Genomic DNA, 19186 nt, shown 5'->3' with positions numbered 1-19186 from the left:
AGTCTTAGTAGTTACTAGATACGTGTCTATCCAGGTCTGTGGAAATGAGCCCCTGGTTAAATCCTCAAGTACAACACAGATTCCTCTCAAATTATAAAACACTTTATCTTCATCTATGCTTGCCTGCCTCTGTCTTACACACACACACACACACACACACACACACACACACACACACACACCATCCATCCTGCAGGAAAGACTGTCTACAGTTTGAAAACTCTAAATGCCGGCGTTGTCCTCTGCTCTACAAATTAGTGGAAGCACCAGCCTCACCGTCCCTGACATAGCTCAGAGAAAGTGATGTCCTCGTAGACAAGGGGCTTCTGACACTTGTCTTTATTACCCTGCCATAAATTCATAAAGGGATGTCTGCTGGAGCCAGTTGGCAAATTCACTGCAGAAGCACCAACACCGATTTAATGACTTGTGTACACATCGTAAACTGGAGAATCTTTATACAAAGAAACCAGATAAATCAAACATGAGCTGAGGCTTGGGGAGAAGCAATTAAAGCTTTAAGTTAAGGTGGCCGTGGGAGGGCACAGTATCACATTAGAGCAGATAATAGAAAATGTGTTAATGCAACTACAGTATGTGCGATTAAATTAATTAGTAATAGTAAATGTGTTTAAAGCAACATTTTCATCAACAGATAAATAGATAAGAAACATTTAGAAGTTTTGTCTCTTCATCCTATGTGTTCAAGCAATAAGAGAAAAAAAAAAACAAGCAACAGAAAACTAAAAACCTAAAACAAAATCAAACCAGAAATTTCCAAGAAGGTGGCTAAAATCCAAAGGCCAGGGGCATGAGGTGCGGGGATGTAAAGTTAACTTACTGGCCTCTGGCTAGTATCAGAGAAAAGAAGCAGTCAGAACATAAAAACCCGTTGGTTATCTTTCCTTTCCCGAAACATATTGAAAATGTTTGGTGCCGTCCCATTTCTTCCCAGGCCTGGAAGGCTGGTGCGAAGGACCTTTCGGGTACATTGTTTGCTGAGCAAGAATTTGCAGCCAATCTTGAAGACACGCTTAGGCAACATCTGCTAATAGAAGTTCTAGAATTATCTTAACATCTAAGAAGCCTCACTGAACAAAAATTAGCTTCCCTATATGCCAACGCGCCTCATCAACTGAAAGCTGGAAGCTAAATTTGGCTGTAAGAAACTGGCTTCGAACTCCATAAGTTTTGGGGCCAAATTCAGCCTCCTTTAACTTGTATTCCTGTTTCCTAGGGGGAAAAAGTTAGGGCTGTTCCAGTGACAGAGAGACTTCCATTTGCTCATCTCAAAGTAATAAGATACCAGAATGGAGCCTTCATGACACAAAGTGCTTTTAAGTTCTCCCTGAGGGGAACACAATATACACAATTTATGTAAAAAGACGAAAAATGAAAGCTGAGCGTTCCGGGGAAGGGTCAGAAATCAATATTTCTTTAACAACCTAAGCAACATGCATTACTCTTAATTCAAACACTTAAGAGACTTCCCCTTCCTTGTGAAGCGGGATTTTCACCTAATTGGGGTTGAAAGTAACAGAACGTGTCCTCCTACCCTGCCTTCCGTTGCTGCAAAATGAAAAAAGAGTAGAACGCCATTTCACGGGTCCCGCCATCCCGCGTTAAACTTACCTAAGTGTCCTATTGTGGAACAAGGGGGCAGCTAAATCTTAGCACATTTCAACGATCTCAATGGGATATGCTAAAGACAGTGTGGCGTCCCTACGAATGCTGAAGAAACGGGGCTGTGTGGGGGGGGGCGTCTAAATGTAAAACAAATGGTTGTGCATGTGAAAATGAGGCTTTTTTCCACGCTGTTCTACTACACTGTCAATGAACGCTGGAAAAACCAGAAAACATTTCAGTAGTATAGAAAAGTTGACGTAAGCTATAATGATCGGATATTAAGCTGAGCCTTGAAGGATGGACCTATGAGGGAACATATGCAAAGGACTGGGGTCCTACGCGTGTCTTCTGGCCCCGCCCCTCGGCCTGTTCTGCACACGGAAGTGAAAAGGATGACTGTAGAGGATGCTGTGGTCGGTCGGTCTAGCCTCTCTACAGCCCACGCTTCGGTGGCCCCCTATTGTTTCCAGCTGCAGAAGGAAGTGACTATCACCACCGTGGGATACCAGATGGCTGGGGTGAGCTCCAGAGGCCTCCTGGTCCATCATGAAGATCATCACCTTTCCTGGCTCCCTTTGCTTGTGCATTTCCAGAACAATGCCATCATCCTACTCTCTCGCAGGCTGTTGTTACCTTCCTGCATGCCATCTCACATCTCCCCATCTTCCCGGGGCAAACTGTGGGTTCGGTTACTCAGTGCCAGTCACTCAGCTTAGGCTAACTTCCTGGCGATATAAACCTTCCAAGCTCCTTAGGCTTCGCCTTTGGGCATTCGCCTTAGGTTTTTCTGTACCAGACTGTGAGCACCACAAGGGTAGGAGACACTGTGTTCTGTTTAACCACCGCTCCCTTTCCAGTGCTGAGCACAGAAGATGGCTCACACAGTAAAAGTCAGATGAAGAGTTCCAGAACGCTTGAGGACTGAATGCGTGTCGGGGTGGAATTGGGGTTCATAAGCAAGTCCCGAAAGACAGCCTCAAGTCACCTCAACACAAGTTGGACTGACGTACCCAGTAAATGAAAGAGGCAATAGCAACACAGTCAGGCTCAACAGACAACTCTGAATGACCCAGTTGAGTGTGGTTGGCAAGGACTACCCCAAAACAGTGAGGGTGGACCTTCAAGGAGACTTGTGCTTCTTACAGTGACCTTGGCAGGTGGTTCCTAAACATATAAACCAGAGCCCAGCTTCTAAGGTGGGTCTTGACTCCACTGAAGGCTGTGTGTAACTGAAGGTGGAAACTGCAACAATCCTGGTAGCTGTAAGATGTTTCTGAGTGGACAATAAGCAAAATTTAACTCAAAATAGAATGTGAATTGAGCCCGAGGTGTCTCAGTCCCACATCCAGTGACATCACTGTCATCTTGTTTCCCTTGTTTGTTTAAACAAAGACTTTAAATCGTGTCTGGTTATCGAATTATCATGTCTTTAGATTGTATTGTATTAGAGTATTTGTTTATTTAAAGAAAGAAACAAAACAGCAACAACAACAAAATCAAGTTCTCTCTATGCCGCTCTTGCTGTCCTGGAACTCACTATGTAGTCTAGGCTGGCCTCCAACTGACAAGACCCGCCTTCCCCTGCCTCCCATGTACTGGGATTAAAGGCATGCGCCATCACCACAAGCCTAATCATATTCAGTTCTAAAGTTTGCTATTTGTGTTGCTGACCTGAGTTTTATTTATTTATTTATTTTTTAAAAAGCTAATAAATGAGTTTTGGCTTGGGGTAGGACAGACCACTCCACAGCTTCTGAAATGACCCTGTGCACAGCTCCGCCATTTTGTACTGCATATTTATGCCGAGTGGTATTCTCGTGATTGATGATTGTGAAATCAAAATATCAATCAACTCTGGAAAACATTGAAGATGCCCTACATCCTGTAGCATCCAATTTTCAGCCGAGACTGAATTCGTCACAGAAAAATGGTCACATCTATCTCATTAGTACACAAATTTGCTTTCACCTTTAATAAATGGGAAGATTATACATATGCCCAAATTTGTTTTAAAATAAATTTCTTTATGATTTATTATCAGTAAATGTTTGATTTGTATGTCTGTTTTGCATAGTTACACATCCTGTTCGCCTAAGAATTTCTCAGCTAAATGAGGTTGTGGGATGAAAGCACCTAAGAAGTCAATTCTTGATGGCTTTAACCAGGCCAGGTCAACAGGGAAGCCTCTCCTAGGTGGTTTAACTCACGTCCTGGACTTTTAAACAGATGTGGATTAACTGTTTTTATTTTGTTTTTTTGTTTGTTTGTTTGTTTTTTGTTTTTTTTTGTATTTGGAATAAGTGACCAGTTTGTGGACATCCTCAGTAAGTCTAATTTCTCCATCTGCATTTGCTGGGTTTTTTTTGTTGTTGTTTGTTTGTTTGTTTGTTTGCTTGTTTGTTTTTCGAGACAGGGTTTCTCTGTGTAGCTTTGGAGCCTGTCCTGGAACTAGCTCTTGTAGACCAGGCTGGCCTCGAACTCACAGAAATCTGCCTGACTCTGCATCCCGAGTGCTGGGATTAAAGGTATGTGCCACCACCACCCACCTGGCTGCATTTGCTGTTGAGATAGTGATTTTTATTATTTCTTTTCAATCCATTGTTTAGTTCCCTGTCGTTTTTTTTTTTGTTGTTTTGTTTTATGCAGTTAAATTTCACTTGACTGCAAGAATTTCTTAGGGGTCCAAAAAGATTTATTTAAAAATGCCATGAATATCAAAATACAAAGCTCCCATATATTCAAAATTATCAGTCAACACATTACCTGTAATCTATAGCTATCAATGAAGGGTTAGTCTTGGTGCTTTGTACCTGGTAAGCGTTCAGAAACGAAGAGAAGAACAGGGGTGATGATTGGGCAAATGAATGAACGCATAACTAACTGCATCAGGAAGCCACGATGGAGCAAACTGAAAAGACTGCCCATGTTCCACCACTGTTCGAAACATGCAAATTCTTCATTTGAAAAGACTGCAAACTTCTGGAACAAAGCAAGCCAAAGCTGACCTTGCGACGTTTAGACTGGTGTCTTGTCTTTGGATGGATGTCAGAATTGTGTGTGTGTGTGCGTGTGTGTGTGTGTGTGTGTCTATATGTTGATATGGGTGAGTTGGTATGGATGTGCTGATAAGTGCATGTTCATGTTTGTGTGTTGATATGTGCATGCTCATGTGTGTGTGTTGAGGTGTGTGCATGTTCATGTGTGTACAGTCATGTAGAGGCCAGAGATCAACCTTGGGCGTTGTTGCTAAGGAGGCTGTCATCTTGGTGTTTATTTGCTTTTCAGATTTATTTATTTTTATTCAATTTATATGAGTATGTGCCTGCATATATGTGTGCACCATGTATATGCCTGGTGCTTGAGGAGGTCAGAAGAGGGTTTGAATCCTGTAGGAAGTAGAGTTGTAGATGGGGGCTGATCTGGATATTTAGAACTGAGTCCAGGTTCTCTGCAAGAACAGCAAATGCTCTTGACCCCTGAGTTATCTGTCCCTCCAGCTACCTGTCCATCTAGTTTTGAAGCAGTGATGTTGCAGTAGCTTGGGGCTTGCCTTGAAGGTAAGGCTGCTAGTAATTGAGCTCCGGAAATCTGCCTGGTATGATCCTCCAGGGTATCTGCCTCCCCGTCACTGGGATTACAGGTGTCCATCATTGGGTCCAGCTTGTGTGTGTGCCTGAATGCCTGTGTTAGTACCGTGGTGTGTGTGTGTGTGTGTGCGCTCGCGCACACGTGTAAGTGTGTAGATTCTGGAGAACAACTCATGTCACCATGCTCAACCAGCAAGCGTGTTACTGACTGAGCTTTCCCAAGGGCAAGTTACTAGAATTTATAATGACATATAAATTAGATGAATTAGATGCCTAATAGAATTTCACTTCATTTTTCTCCTCTGTGTTTCCCACACCCCACAGTGTGAGAGAGTTTCTACATTTGATATCAACTTTCTAAATTTCAATTGTCACCAACATTTCAGATAAAATGGACTCTGGTCAGATTGCTAGGCACTGTGCAACACTTGCTTTTTTGTAAATTCGAAAATACCATGTAAACTGAAGCAAGATCTAGACACAGACACACAAAAAATTTACCCAGAAATCTTAAAAACTTGATTTCCTAGTTTTTACTGTTCTCACTTCCTGCACGTTTCAACCAGCCACAGAAACTGACCTCAACGAAGTCAGCTATCACATTTGTTCCCTTTTTTGGGGGAAGGGTCATATTCTGAAAATCAAATTGTTTATATTCTGAAACCGAAGCCGCTTGTGTATATATAATACCAATATCCCAAGGAGTCCACCCTCAATTCTTAAATTATCCCTGAGCTCTGACATGCTATGTAAACATTTAAATGAGAAAACCAGACACTAAAGAAGTGGTTTCCCAAATGGAAGGCATTTAGCCTCATTGAAATTGGAGGGGAAGCCAACACTCCCCTCGCCTGACGCTTCCTGGGTTTTGAAGTTTGTGGCTTGGGTTCTGTGGGGCCCTCACCAGATCAAGAGCAGACAGGCATGTGAGAAGTCGGGTCCTCCTGATAAACTCGTGGACATGCCTCATTTGGTTAAGAGCAGAACCATCTTCCTTACTCTGGTTCTCTGGGGGAGGGGGAATTGGAGTGAGGAAACTGGGCAGCCAGAAGAGCGAAGGGACGGCAGCCACGCCCATCAGAACGGCTCTCCCAACCTTCGCGGTGCCAATCATAGCAAAACACTTTTCAGATGTTCTGTTGACATGTGCTCAGGGGAGAAGAGGCGCGCTCATATTTTCCAAAGGACCAAAATATCAAGAGATGGGAAATCCCTGAGCTGAGCAACCTTATTATCAAGGCTAAGGCAGGCACCTGGGGAATTAATAGCTGACATGCCTCATTTTAAACACCCACCATATGTTCCTGGAAAATGCAGCCCTGCTACTTATCACTTTCTGTTTTTCCTTCCCCGGTTTATGTTTTGCCTTGAATAAAAACATCATGAAAACACCAGCTCACGTTACAGGTACGCACCTCCTCTGTGGAGGACCTCAGCAGCATTTTTTTCTCCAGTGTTTTATTTATGCAACCAAAAGTGCTCTGTAAATTAGGACGTGCTGGCCGGTGCGAAGAATGCTGTGAGCTTCAGGCAGAAGGCGCGTACTCCCAACATCAGTCAGGTGTGCATGCTCCTCCCGAAGGCTAGCAGCTGGCTTCCCCCTTGCTGGCTTTTAAAACCTCACGTCCATCTTTCAGGGCTCTTTAAATTTATTTAAAGTCCAGTCCTGGAGCTGCATCAGGGAAGGGAGCAGTTTGCAAATACCGAGTGTTTCCCACGGGCAATTGGCTCTAAAGACACAGGCATGCACACACAGAGACACACACACACCCACACAGAGGCATGCACACCCCTTCCACACAGACATTCACCCCCACACACAGGCATTCACCATTCCTCCCGGGCATATCTACCCACACAGACATGTATACACACACAGAAGCATGCATGTGCACACACATACACACATATAAGCACCCATACGTATAGGTACACGTACATTTACAGGCAGCACACAAGCATACACCCACACAGGTACATGCACCCACACACACACAAATATACTCATAGGTATGTACCAGCATAGGTACATGCACAAGCACAGGCATACACACTCATGCTTGCACACTCATGCACACACACATACACACATTCCTCCTGCATTCATTTTCCCTTGCTGAATGACAGCCTGTGCTAAGGAAAGACCCTAGTCACCTCTTCTCCTGGAGGTGGATGCTGAATGACTCAGCTCACGACCCAGAGCTGAGAGTCGACAGGTTTTGGTTTGGGCTGGTTTTGTTCCTTTCTCCTTCCTGCTCTTTGTTGTTTGGGTAGCACACAACAGGCAACGTTCAGGGGCACAGCCAGGCCCAGGGTGAGGCTACGGTCACATGATGTAAGTTCAAGAGACCAGCTGTACAACCTGGTGACTGCGTGAATGGCCATGTACTGTATCCATGAATGATGCCAAGAGGGTAGAAATCAAGGGTCCTCACCACAAACAGTAACCCACAGGAGAGGCGGGGCCTGCCTAACCATCCCACAGGTGTATGCACTTCAGAACACCATGCTGCAAGCTATAAGTATATGCAACTTTGTCAATTAAAAGATAAAGGAATTTCCATTCAGACATCATATGAAATAGCAAGGGAGATTAAAAATTTCAGGAGAAACCGGGGCAATATGACTTTATTTATTTCCATTGAGACAGGATTTCATGTAACCTTGAACTCTGTAGCTGAAGATGACCTTGACTGTCTAATCATCCCATCTCCAGCTCCCAAGACACGTGTTACCACCATTCCTGGCTTACGCAATGCAATGCTGGGGATGAAAATCAGAGTCTCCTGCAACTGGTCTACCAACTGAGCCACGTCCTCAGCCCCTGCAGAGTGCTTTAAAGGAAGGCACATGGAACTGTGAATGACTTCCTGTCACTCCCCTGCTTGTGGGTGCAGCTGTGTCCTATGTGCATGCTGATGCATACATGTAACGGTGCACCTGTCTCCATCCCCAGTGTGGCATTACAGCTCTGTGCCCAGAAACCTACACAGGGCCAAGAGGTAAGGGTTAAGGCAGAAATGCTTACAGATTTGCTATTGGAAAATTCACAGATTGGAAAGGGGTCCTTTTCATTTGTGCATTCTCAAGGACACACAGTGTGGGCGGGCAATTCCCCGTCAACCTTCGGTGGTTACCTGCTATGGGCACAGGCTGTGCCCCAGAAACAACCCTGCCTTCACACGCTGCAAACAGGAAATACAGGAAGGCTACGAAGTCCACTTGATAATGCCATTTAAGAAAGCAGACGTAGAGCTCGGAGGTTAAGAGCGCTGACTGTTCTTTCAGAGGACAGGGGTTCAATTCCCAGAACCCACCTGGCAGCTCACAACTGTCTGTAACTCCAGTTCCAGGGGACACAATACCCATGGCAAAACACCAATGAAAAATAAAATAAAATAAATAATAAAACAAAATCTTTAAAAAAAAGATAAAAAAGAGGACAATGAGGACAGTGCCCTTCTGCAAAATACTGCCTACAGTTCGCTAAAGTCATGTTTCTCATGTCATGGGTATTGTTTAGAGAGTTTAAATAAAGCCATAAAATAGGTAGCAATGAGCGGCACAAAGAAAACACACACACACACACACACACACACATATACACACACGCATACACACAAACATGTCTTTCTGATTGGAAGGGATAGATAGAAAACAGAAAAGCCAGACAGCACAGGTTTTGAGTTTGCATGGGATCAAGTTCAAATTTAAACTCCTTTTCTCAAAGTCAAAAGCCTAATTGGAAGGTCCAGGGAGCGAGGACGCTAACTCCTCCTTTCATTCCTCTTCTGCCCAACTGCAACCTAGCACATCTCCTGCCTAGCGAGCGAGCGCAGCAAGTTGAAAGACCTGTGTCCCCTGGCCCCAGCAGGGCACGAGGGCTACTCATCCATAATTGTGGTACACTGTGCTCTGTGGGTGACAACATGGATCAAATCTGTGCTGTGCAAGATGATACACTCTACACAAAACATTCTTAAGAATCCACATTTCTTCTCAGCAAGCCAAATCTGTCTCTCATCTCTGGGCCAATTTCCCTGGCTTTGACAACAGCAGCGACAATGGGATTAACCCTTTGCTGAGTGCAAGTGCGTGCTGGAGACAGGGCTAGAAGATTTACATGCCGGCTAATCCGCAAAGCAATTTACAGATGCAGCATCAGAGCTGCGAAATGACCTGCCTGAGGTCACCCGCCTGCCTCCTCTGTGAGTAGCAGAGTCTGGAGGATCCCAGCCGTCTCGCTCCAGGGCCACTGGCCTATTGCTCTGCCACATTGGCATTGTGTTGCAGGCACAGGAGTGTGTCTTCCTGCATTCGTGCTTCTGATGGAAATCATTTCATTTCGAGTCATTAGGGAAATTTACTAGTTGCTCACATGGAGCAGGTTCAGCTAGAAAACTTAGGAAAGCTAAGAAAATACATTTCAAATCGTTTCCTACTCAAAAAGCACATAGCTAGTATTTTGTATTATTTCCTCAAGATTTTTTTTTCATATACATTTTGGTTTGAATTGTATCTACACACATCTGATGCCTGCAGAATTAACTATTATCTCAACTGCTTTGTAAAGAAGACCCAAATACTTTCCTATGTATAAACATATGTGCCCACTACATTTTTGATGGTTACATAATATTCCGTAATAAGAATACACTAAATGGAAGGATTGTGCACAGTATTATAATTGAGATAAACAGTACTATAACTGATATTTACTTCTTTATCCAATCTAAGAAGACACTTGCCAGGCAGTGGTGGTGGACACCTTTAATCCCAGCACTCAGGGAGGCAAAGACAAGTGGATGGATCATTCTAATATGCTTGCAGTGACAGCTCACCAAAGTTTTGGTTTGCTAATTCTGAAGATTAGTGACATTGTGAATAGTTTTCATGCAACTTGGCTACTTGAGTCTTTTTGAAAAAAAAAAGAAAAAAAGAAAAGAAAAAGAAAAAAGAAAACAGGCCTATTTCGATCCTCTTCCCAGTGATTAAATTTGAATACACATCTCACTGAGAGTAAGTTGTTGAAGTTCCTGACATATTTTAGCTGCAAATGTCTTCCCCGACGGACAGTCTACAGAGTGGAGGCTTTGCAGCTTGATGAGGTAAACATTTTTCTTGGTTTTGCTTTCATTGCCACCCGTGTCCTGTTTCTGGTCACAAGGGATGGCTTTCAGTTATGACTGTTGAGTTTGTTGGTAGATATGTGTTTGTCGTATATGGGACTCATTATGTTCCTTCACCGAAGTCTTCACCACGAAGGGATGTTTTCTCTGTATCTGATGAGGCTTGAATGGTTTTCAGTCTATACCCTGCTGGTGTTGATGTATCAGTCACTGGTGCACATGCAGCCTCGGCTCTCCAGGGCGGATCCACCTGCCCCTTGAGAAAACTTCTCAGTATGCCCTGTGGGAAACCTTCTCAGTGTGCCATTGGATTGGGTTTGTTACTGGTTGGTTTGGGGACTATGCTCTGCCATCATTAGAAACACTAACTGGCCTGTCATTCTCTCTTCCTTGTGTGGCTGTCTGGCTTGATCCCCGGGGCAAGGCTGACGTCATAGCAATGAGCTCAAACATGTTAAACTGGAAAAGTTTAAGAACCAGTATGAATTCTCCATGTAACATTTAGAAGAATTTACCGGAGAAACCCTGCATCCTAGTTTTTATTTTTCCTTTTTTAAAAATTACTGTTGCTTCTACTTTAATTTTGTCACAGATTATTGGTTTCTCTTTCCTCAACACTCAGTTTCAGTGACTTTTATGTGTGGGTTCTTCCATTTCTTCTAGATGACCTGACTTCCTTGCCATATAATTTCATTCACAGGAATTGTTGAGCCTAGCAATCTGTAGTGTCTATTGTGATGTCTCTTTTTCCATCTACAATCTTATGAGTTTTTTCTCATTCATTCAATCAAATGACTATTAATTTTGTCTTCTAGCCCCTTCTTAATTCCATTGGTTTGTGCTTTAATTCAACCCCAAATAAAACTATGACATTCTCCCCCACACACCGTAACTTTTGCTTTTATTTGCATTTATTTCTCTTGAAAACAATCAATTGCTTGACAGATGGTGATGGTGTAGGCATTTAATCTCAGTACCCAGGAGGTAGAGGCAGGCAGATCTATAAATTTGAGGCCAGCCTGGTGTACACAGCAAGTTCTAGAATAGCCAAGGTTACACAAAGAAACCCTGTCTGGAAAACCAAAACAAAGCATAGCAAAACAAAAAATAATTATTTGTAATCACCAATTATTTTTATTATCAATTAATTACTAATAATTAGCCTCCTCTAATTGTTTTTTTTTCTCTTACTCTTTGCTCTTTGTGGGGGGACTGCTACCCAGCTCCCAAATAAATCACATGAAGTTTTATTCTTTCTTATGAATACCTGGTCTTAACTTGGCTTGTTTCTAACAAACTTTTCTTAACTTAAATTGTCCCATCTATCTTTTGCCTCTAGGCTGTTATTCTTTTCTATTCTATATACCTTTTTTTTTTTAAACTTCTTACTCTTTGGCTGGCTGTGTAGCTGGGTGGCTGGTCCCTGACGTTGTCTGTTTTTCTCATTCTCAGATCCTAGGAATACTCATTTCTAATGCTACTATGATCTTTATCAATTGTCTTTTCTGGACTCAGAGAAAGACGGAGAGTAATCATACTGAACACATATTAACTCCATGCTGAAAGTCTCTGTTTTCCAAAGTTTTTACATTATTTTATTCGGGAGATAGTCAAGTCTTGTTAATCATTAGCAAAAGCGAGAGATTGTTTTATTTCATTTCTGGGAGTCAAACCTCTCCTAGTTAATACAAGTCAGCCTTCAGTAACCAGCGACAGTTACCACAGAAGATCTTATTAATTTAAAGTCTTTTGGGCTTCCAACTCTCTTCAGTATTTTCCTCTAAGATTCTGAAACTGGGGCATTCACCACAAACTGCGTTTCTCCTTTACCACAGGTTTGCTCTTAGACACTACCACCAGGGACCTCTCCTGCAGTTCAAGACACCAAACATGACTGGCGAAAAACGTCAGTGAAATGATTCCTAATGATATTCTGTTATACTCATAGATTGGCGTTGGTGCCTAGTCCAACTGTCATCAGAGAGGCTTTCCCCCAACAACTGATGCAAGCAGATGCAAAGACTCAGAGCCAAACATTAGGTGGACCTGGAGGAATCCTGTGCAAGAGGCAGGAGGAAGGATTAGAAGACCCAGTGGTGTCAAGGGCACCACAAGAAAACCCACAGAACCAACTAACATGGGCCCATGTGGGCTCACAGAGACTGAACTGACACCCGGGAGTCTGCATGGGTCTGACTTAGGCCCTCTGTATATATGATACAGTTGTGTCACTTGGTCTTCCTGTGAGACTCCTAACAATGAGAGTGGAGGTTGTCTCTGACTTTGCTCACTGCTTCTGGGACCCATTCCTTCCACCAGATTGCCTCGTACAGCATTAATAGAAGAGAAAGTGCCTAGTTTCCCTGCAACTATGATGTGGCTGATATCCATGGGATGCCAGCTTTTATCTGGAAACAAACAGTGGAGGAGGAGTAGATGGGACAAGATGGGGAGGGACTGGGAAGAAGGGGAAACTTTGGTTGGCATGCAAAAACAAACGGACAAATGAATAAATAAGTTCAAGACTTAAGAGAAGCATAGAGAACTTCCTTCTTTCTGGGCTTCTAACGTTCCTCCTGAATTGCTCCACTGGCAGCACCTCACTCTGGAAATTTCAGCTGATTCTAGTTGAGCCTGGTTTGCAGCTTCCCCCAGCATTCCCAGAATCCACTTCACCTTGCTCACTGAGTGCTAAGGGATAAGCATGACACAAAAGTCCTCTGGGACCTGAGACCCGGCTCCTGGGGTAACAGTGCTGACACTAGCTGAGTGTCACCTTCAAAGACAAGTACATCCCCACTCTACCAGGCTGTGCCTCTGACCCCTAAAATCTGCAGAGCTCAGCCTCTCTCTCTTGCTCCCTAAAGATGTAGCGTTCTGCAGATCTTTGCTTCTCTGTGCTGGGCTGTGTGTAGATTTTGCAGGTTCTTGACATGCTCTGGATCAACCATTATCTTGAATTCTCTGTTAAACTGGCTGGTTTGTTCTGATTTCCTAGGCAGGGTGTACTTCTTAGGCATTTGTAAATACAGGCAATGTAAGGAAAGAGGGCTCGCTGCCTTACTTTTTGAGACAGGATCTCCCTATGAAGTTCCTGGTTTAGCAAGGCTAGCTGGCCAGTGAGCTCCCAGGATCCACCTCACCTTTCTCTACTTCTATTCCCAAGGCTGGAACCCCAGCTGTGCTGGGCATTGCTCATTCCATGAGTGCTGGGGAATCCAAACTCACATCTGCATGCTTGTGCAGTCAACACTTGAGACACCAAGCCACCTCCCCAGCCAATGGAATTTCTTTTGAAAAATAGGATGTTGTATCTGAGAAACCCTCACTTGTCTTAGTGGAAAACAATGCTCAACTCTTAAGAAATGATAGAGTTGTAGTTATATGAAATGAATAAGTCTGGAGGTATACTATAGAACACAAGGATCATAGTTAGTATTGAATGTTGGAAATTCCCTAAGAATGAATGCATACAAATTCGTTAATTAATGGAGCTAAGAGAGAAGGAATGAAATCTTATGTGATGGATAAACTTGCTTGATGGCAGTGATCATATCAAAAACTATATATGTATACTTGTGTACTGAGGCACCTTGAATTATACAGTAAAAATAGCTTTTAAAAATGTCACATATTTATTATCCTTCAAATAGGTCATAACATATTCTTTCTGAGGAGGGAAGCTTGAGCCTAAAGCAACATAAATCTTGCTAGTTAATCAATTTCTTAGTCGTTTTGCAAATATGCGCTCCATGACAATAGCTGTCAGTTGACAGGCTTGTCATTTGGTTTGGAAAGCCTTTCAGACACAGCAGAAATATTGTGATTCTTACAAGTATCATCCCCAGACAAGTGCTATGACTTTTCATGTAGTAAATAACAGTTGCGAGAAAAATAATTTGTCTTGGCCCAGAACTGCCTACCCCAAGGCACGCTGCGTAAGTCATTACATAGTGGGTTTATAGAGAAAAGGAAAAGAAACTGGCCGTAGGACACATGTCTTCAATCCCAGCATGTAAGAGGCAGAGGCAGGTTCATAGCTGCAAGTTCCAGGCCAACCAGGGCCACATAGTGAGATCCTGGCTAGGAAAGGAAGGAAAGAAAGAACAGAGAAAGAGAGAATAAGAGTGAAAAGAAGGAAGAAAGGAAGGGAGGGACAGAAGAAAGGAGGGTGGGAGAGAGATAGGGAGGGAGGGAGGAATGTTTTGTAGGACTAGAAATTCTCGCTAAACAACTGTTTGCTTTGGGACTATCTTAATAGCCAAGAACCACACCCCTCCACAGGACGGCAACTCTTTTCTGTCCCTTCAAATGAGATGTTCAAGCTTTGGCAGGTCCCCAGAACAATCTGTATCCATTAAGGATTTCCAAAGCATCTTAAAGAGGTCAATTTCTTATAAACCAAAATACAATGAATTTTTAATGACTGGGTCACTCTATCCTTCTTCAGAGAGCAAGACACGAGTGAAACCTTTAAGAAATTTAAAAAAAAACAAAGCATAGCACAACAACAACAACAAAACCTAGGTTTCATTGTAGACTTTAGAATTATTAGTTACTATAAAGACAGTTTCTGTTAAGACAGCTTTGATGAATCCTTTTACTTTCAAACTTTAAGCCACCACCAAAATTTTTGTTACCTTGCACGCCTGATACTTCTTCCATACTGATCAGCAAACCCTTTTAGAATTACATGAATCGAGAGTTCACAAACCAGCATGGAGGAAAACGAATCCTAGATATGTGCCAGGACCACTTAGAGACCTCTGGGGCAGAAGCAAACTAGACTCTTCCACACCAGAGTGTCGCGGGGAGCATCTTCGTGGTCATCTACTTTGAGTTGCCGTCTACAAGCTCATTCGTGTTGGCACCTTAGAAAGTACAGCTGAAGGAGACCTGGCTTCCTGAATTTACCTTCCGGACCTTTGGCCTAGTTTCCGTTTCCTCCCAGCTCCTGTGGCCTCCCAGTCACACAAGGTCAACCTTCATTGTACCGTGCTGATGGCCCAAGCGTGTTTTCCGCCCGAGGTTTCTTTGCTTACTCCAAACCACTGACACTACCCCTTAATTCTTCCAAGTAAAAATAAAATCACCAGGGACCTAACTATTGATGGAACTACCCACTCTGGCTCTTTCCTGGCCTTCTCCTGCTGGTCTCACTATCATCTTTTTGAAGGACTATGTTCATAGTGCTGTTTGGTTGATGGTTTAGTGCATTTGTTCAGGGGTTTTCTGAACACTCTCTGGCAAATCTGATGGGGTGGATGCTACAGAATATTTGAAAATAGGAAGTCTCATTTTTGTACACATTCCCACTGCAGTACCATTTGAATTAAAATTTAAACCTGTCAGATAACTTAATAAAAAGTCTACAGTTTGTGAAATCTCTGGGACAAAATTTACTTTCGTCAAACAGAAAATCGGCCAGTGGAACCAGAGTAGAAATGGATGAAGTACTTGTAAGTAAATGCTCTTCAGTACCTGAGCTGTGAGTGCTGTTATTTGCCTAAATCATCTCAGTGTATCTCTTTTTGGTATGTTTATTTTTATCTAAGGTCATTATTTTGGATAACTGTTTCCTATCCGAAGAACCGTTAAGAAAAGGAAAGCTATCAGAAGTCGTATGTCAACATGCAGCTTACATGACCAGTTTGTAGGTTTGGCTTGCTAGTGTTCTGGCAAATATAATATATACTCATTATAATTAAGTACCAAACAAGGCACTCATTTAAAGAATACGATTTCAGCGTTTTACATATATCATAGAATTTTTAAAAAGAAACAAAAATTTAATAATCTTAGTACAATAAGGTGATCTTTGAGCACCGGCGGGAGGAGCACTTTGCAGAAAACCGTAGGCAGAGGCCCATGCGGAGAACTAAGGGGTGAGCTCTGTTCTTCCGGAGATGCAAGCCCTGACAACCTAGGAAATGTAAATGCAACATGTGCTAAACACAAGACGGCCTGGATGCTCGCAGGGATGAAAACAGGAATGTGAATTCGATGCCTCTTTCTTTTCTATGAACTGGGGGCATGTATCACCATTCTTCAGCTCTACCTCATGAAAGCACGGAGCTTTCCCTTCATGTTAAAATATATTACTTAACATTTGAGTATGTCAACACCACATTAGGCACTTTGAGAAAACAAAATTAGCCATGTTTCCTGCTTGGGGGATTTGTTTACTAAGTATCAGACTTAACGAAATGCTGTCCCATTCCCCCATGCCGAATGCTCTATCGGGCAACAGCTTCTCTTAATTCCGCAGTTAAATCACCAAGAATTTTTTTTTTAATACAAACTCAAAGAAATACTCTTTAATTTAACCTAAAACTTTAGAAGTTTGGTTTGGGACCATTCCACATCCTGTTCTGTTATCCTGGGATAGAGCCAGCGACTACATTTAAGTTAAACATATTCAATGTGGGTCTTGTCATAAGGCAAAAAGGGACCCCATTTTTGCAAGCTCTGACGTCACCCGTAGTCTTGTAAGTGGGGCGTTTAGCAAAGAGCTTATGTCTTGCATGACATGGCCTGGTTTGCACCATTTAAACAGGGCAGCGAGAGTCTGAGGAAAGCGAACGCAAACAGCTCCAGACAAAGCTTGTTTTTGTCGTGTAAAAATGTTTATAGGCTGTAGGCTAAGACACTTGGCGGGCGCTGGAGATGTAAGGCAGACACAAACGAAGATGCTTAGACTACTCAAGGCTGAGTCTTCAAGGCTGAGTCTGCATGCAATGCTGAAACTGCACACTAAAGTGTCCGTCTCCAACCCCGACTTGCTTCCACCCCGAAACCCCATGCACTGCACTTTCAGCTTTAGCAAAGTTTCTTCCCACTTTTGGGTCTGCTTGACTAGCTGTCCTTGGATAAATAGACTGTAATCAACTGGATTAATTAGTCTAATTAGCTCAGCATTTCTTCCTCTATACTTAGAACATGAAAAGTTCATAATGTTCAAATTAATAATTCAACACTGATTCCTAAAGTCTTCTTTGAAAAAAAAAAACAAAAAACGAAATTTAATAGTGGCAGGAGTTACAAGTTCCGAAATATTATAATTAAGCAAGCAGATGTACAGTTTGAAACAGTGCCTCGATGGATATTAACATGTCCTCAATAAATTCCTGCTGCAGTTTGATTTGGGGGTATAAATTTATGAACAAAAATAACCAATTAAGATAATTGTCAGCATACACTGTTTGCTAAAGGGATCTCAAACTATCTTTTTCTATATTTTGTTGAAACACAATATTTTATACATTGACCTGTGGTTTGGAACAAAGTCATCCAATAATTTAACTGGTGGGTCTTAGTCATGAACCTTAAATACAGTTCAAAGTGTCAGTTTCCTGGATATTTTACGCATATACTCTGAAGGGTTTGGCCCAGAAAGTTCTTGTTGCCATTGAAACCAGGTTAGTATTTCATGAACAAAATCGATCTTGCTGGAAGATATCAGGTCTCGAAATGCTTTCTGGATACTTTTTTACCAGAGAGTATAATACTTTCTCAGAACAAATACTCGTGAAATTAGATAATTTCATTTTGCAAACAATCTGGAAAAGATTTGGAATAGGAGGAAGAGGGGGAGAGGAGGGGTGGTTGGAGGAATTTGCTTGTGCTTTCTAGCACAGATTCTGAGTTTTGCCTTGAGATGTTTACAATTGGAATAATCAAAAGGTAATCATATTACCTAACTTTGGATAGAAAATGTAAACTAATTCCAAATTTCCAGTCTTTCTACTCTTCTTGCTAAATCTACAAGTTGTCCTAATGGAGAGAGCACATGATCCGAGTTTGCAAACTGACTCCCCTCCCAAGCCTTACAAAGTGTCTGTAGTGGAGGATTGCCATAGAGTCATCGTGTCAACAGAAATGCTCAGTAGAAGGTCACCAACAAAAACAAAGACTACTGACACACAACAACATCACTCAAAACCACAGTTGGATGTTGCTAAGGTCTTCTTAATAGTAAGGAGAGAAAGCCTTGGAGGAGGTCAAATCTGGAACCTTTCTCTACTTTGCAATTATTTAAGTGAGACAAAATTTCTTGTCTAGGATCCAAACCTTTAAGTAACACATACACTTCCGCTCAAAAACAATGTACTAGGACAGCAAGATGGGGAGTAAAGGTGATGGTCACCAAGTCCGAATGCCCAGGGTGGGTCTCTGCTTCTTACACGGCAGCGAGAGAATGGCTCCCTCGAGTTGCCCTGTGATTTCCATACATGCTTATGCTCACTTTCACTTACATGTTTGGCTTCTTTGTTTTGGTTAGGTTAGGCTTGGGTTTTGTTTTGTTTTGAGACAGTGTTTCTCTGTGTAGTCCTGGCTATCCTGGAACTCACTCCACAGTCTAGGCTGGCCTTGAACTCATAGAGATCCACCTTCCTCTGCCTTGTAAATGCTGAGATTAAAGGTACATACCCCCACTGCCTGACTTATTTTTTCTTTTCTTTTTTTTTTTTTAAGTATGCTTTTGTCAAAAGTCTCTTGGGACATCAACATGGAAGAGTAAGGAATGTGATTCTTGATGCCCTCCCTTTTGCTCTTCTCTGCAGAGAGAGATTTCCCAGCATATTTCCTCAAGAAAATGGATGAAAGCATGTTCTATTTGTTCTGAACAAAAGACTAGATACAAACAGAATGATGAGATTTGACGATTTCAATGATTGCCTTCATCTTCCAGTTAGCTTCTTTGTTTTATGCATGAGGAGTACCACCTCCTATGTACTTACCAAACAAATGTTTATGTCTTATAGGCATTATTAGAGAATGGCTGTGTCTATGTGCTTCTTCAAAAGGCAGACCCCTAGGGTTAAGCATTTCAGCCCGCTTAAA

The 19186-nt window shown here is 42.4% G+C and overlaps 1 protein-coding gene across 6 annotated transcripts in view; it reads right to left on the bottom strand.

The window, feature by feature from the left end:
* Meis2 (Meis homeobox 2) overlaps nucleotides 1-19186 on the bottom strand; it is a 207583-nt gene that overhangs the window by 82874 nt on the left and 105523 nt on the right. The window lies entirely within an intron of this gene.

The sequence above is a fragment of the Myodes glareolus genome, chromosome 10, assembly GCF_982192425.1.
Source record: "Myodes glareolus chromosome 10, mMyoGla1.1, whole genome shotgun sequence".
NCBI lineage: Eukaryota > Metazoa > Chordata > Mammalia > Rodentia > Cricetidae > Myodes > Myodes glareolus.
Note: the sequence above shows the minus strand (reverse complement) of the source record. Positions and strands in the feature narration are given on the sequence as shown.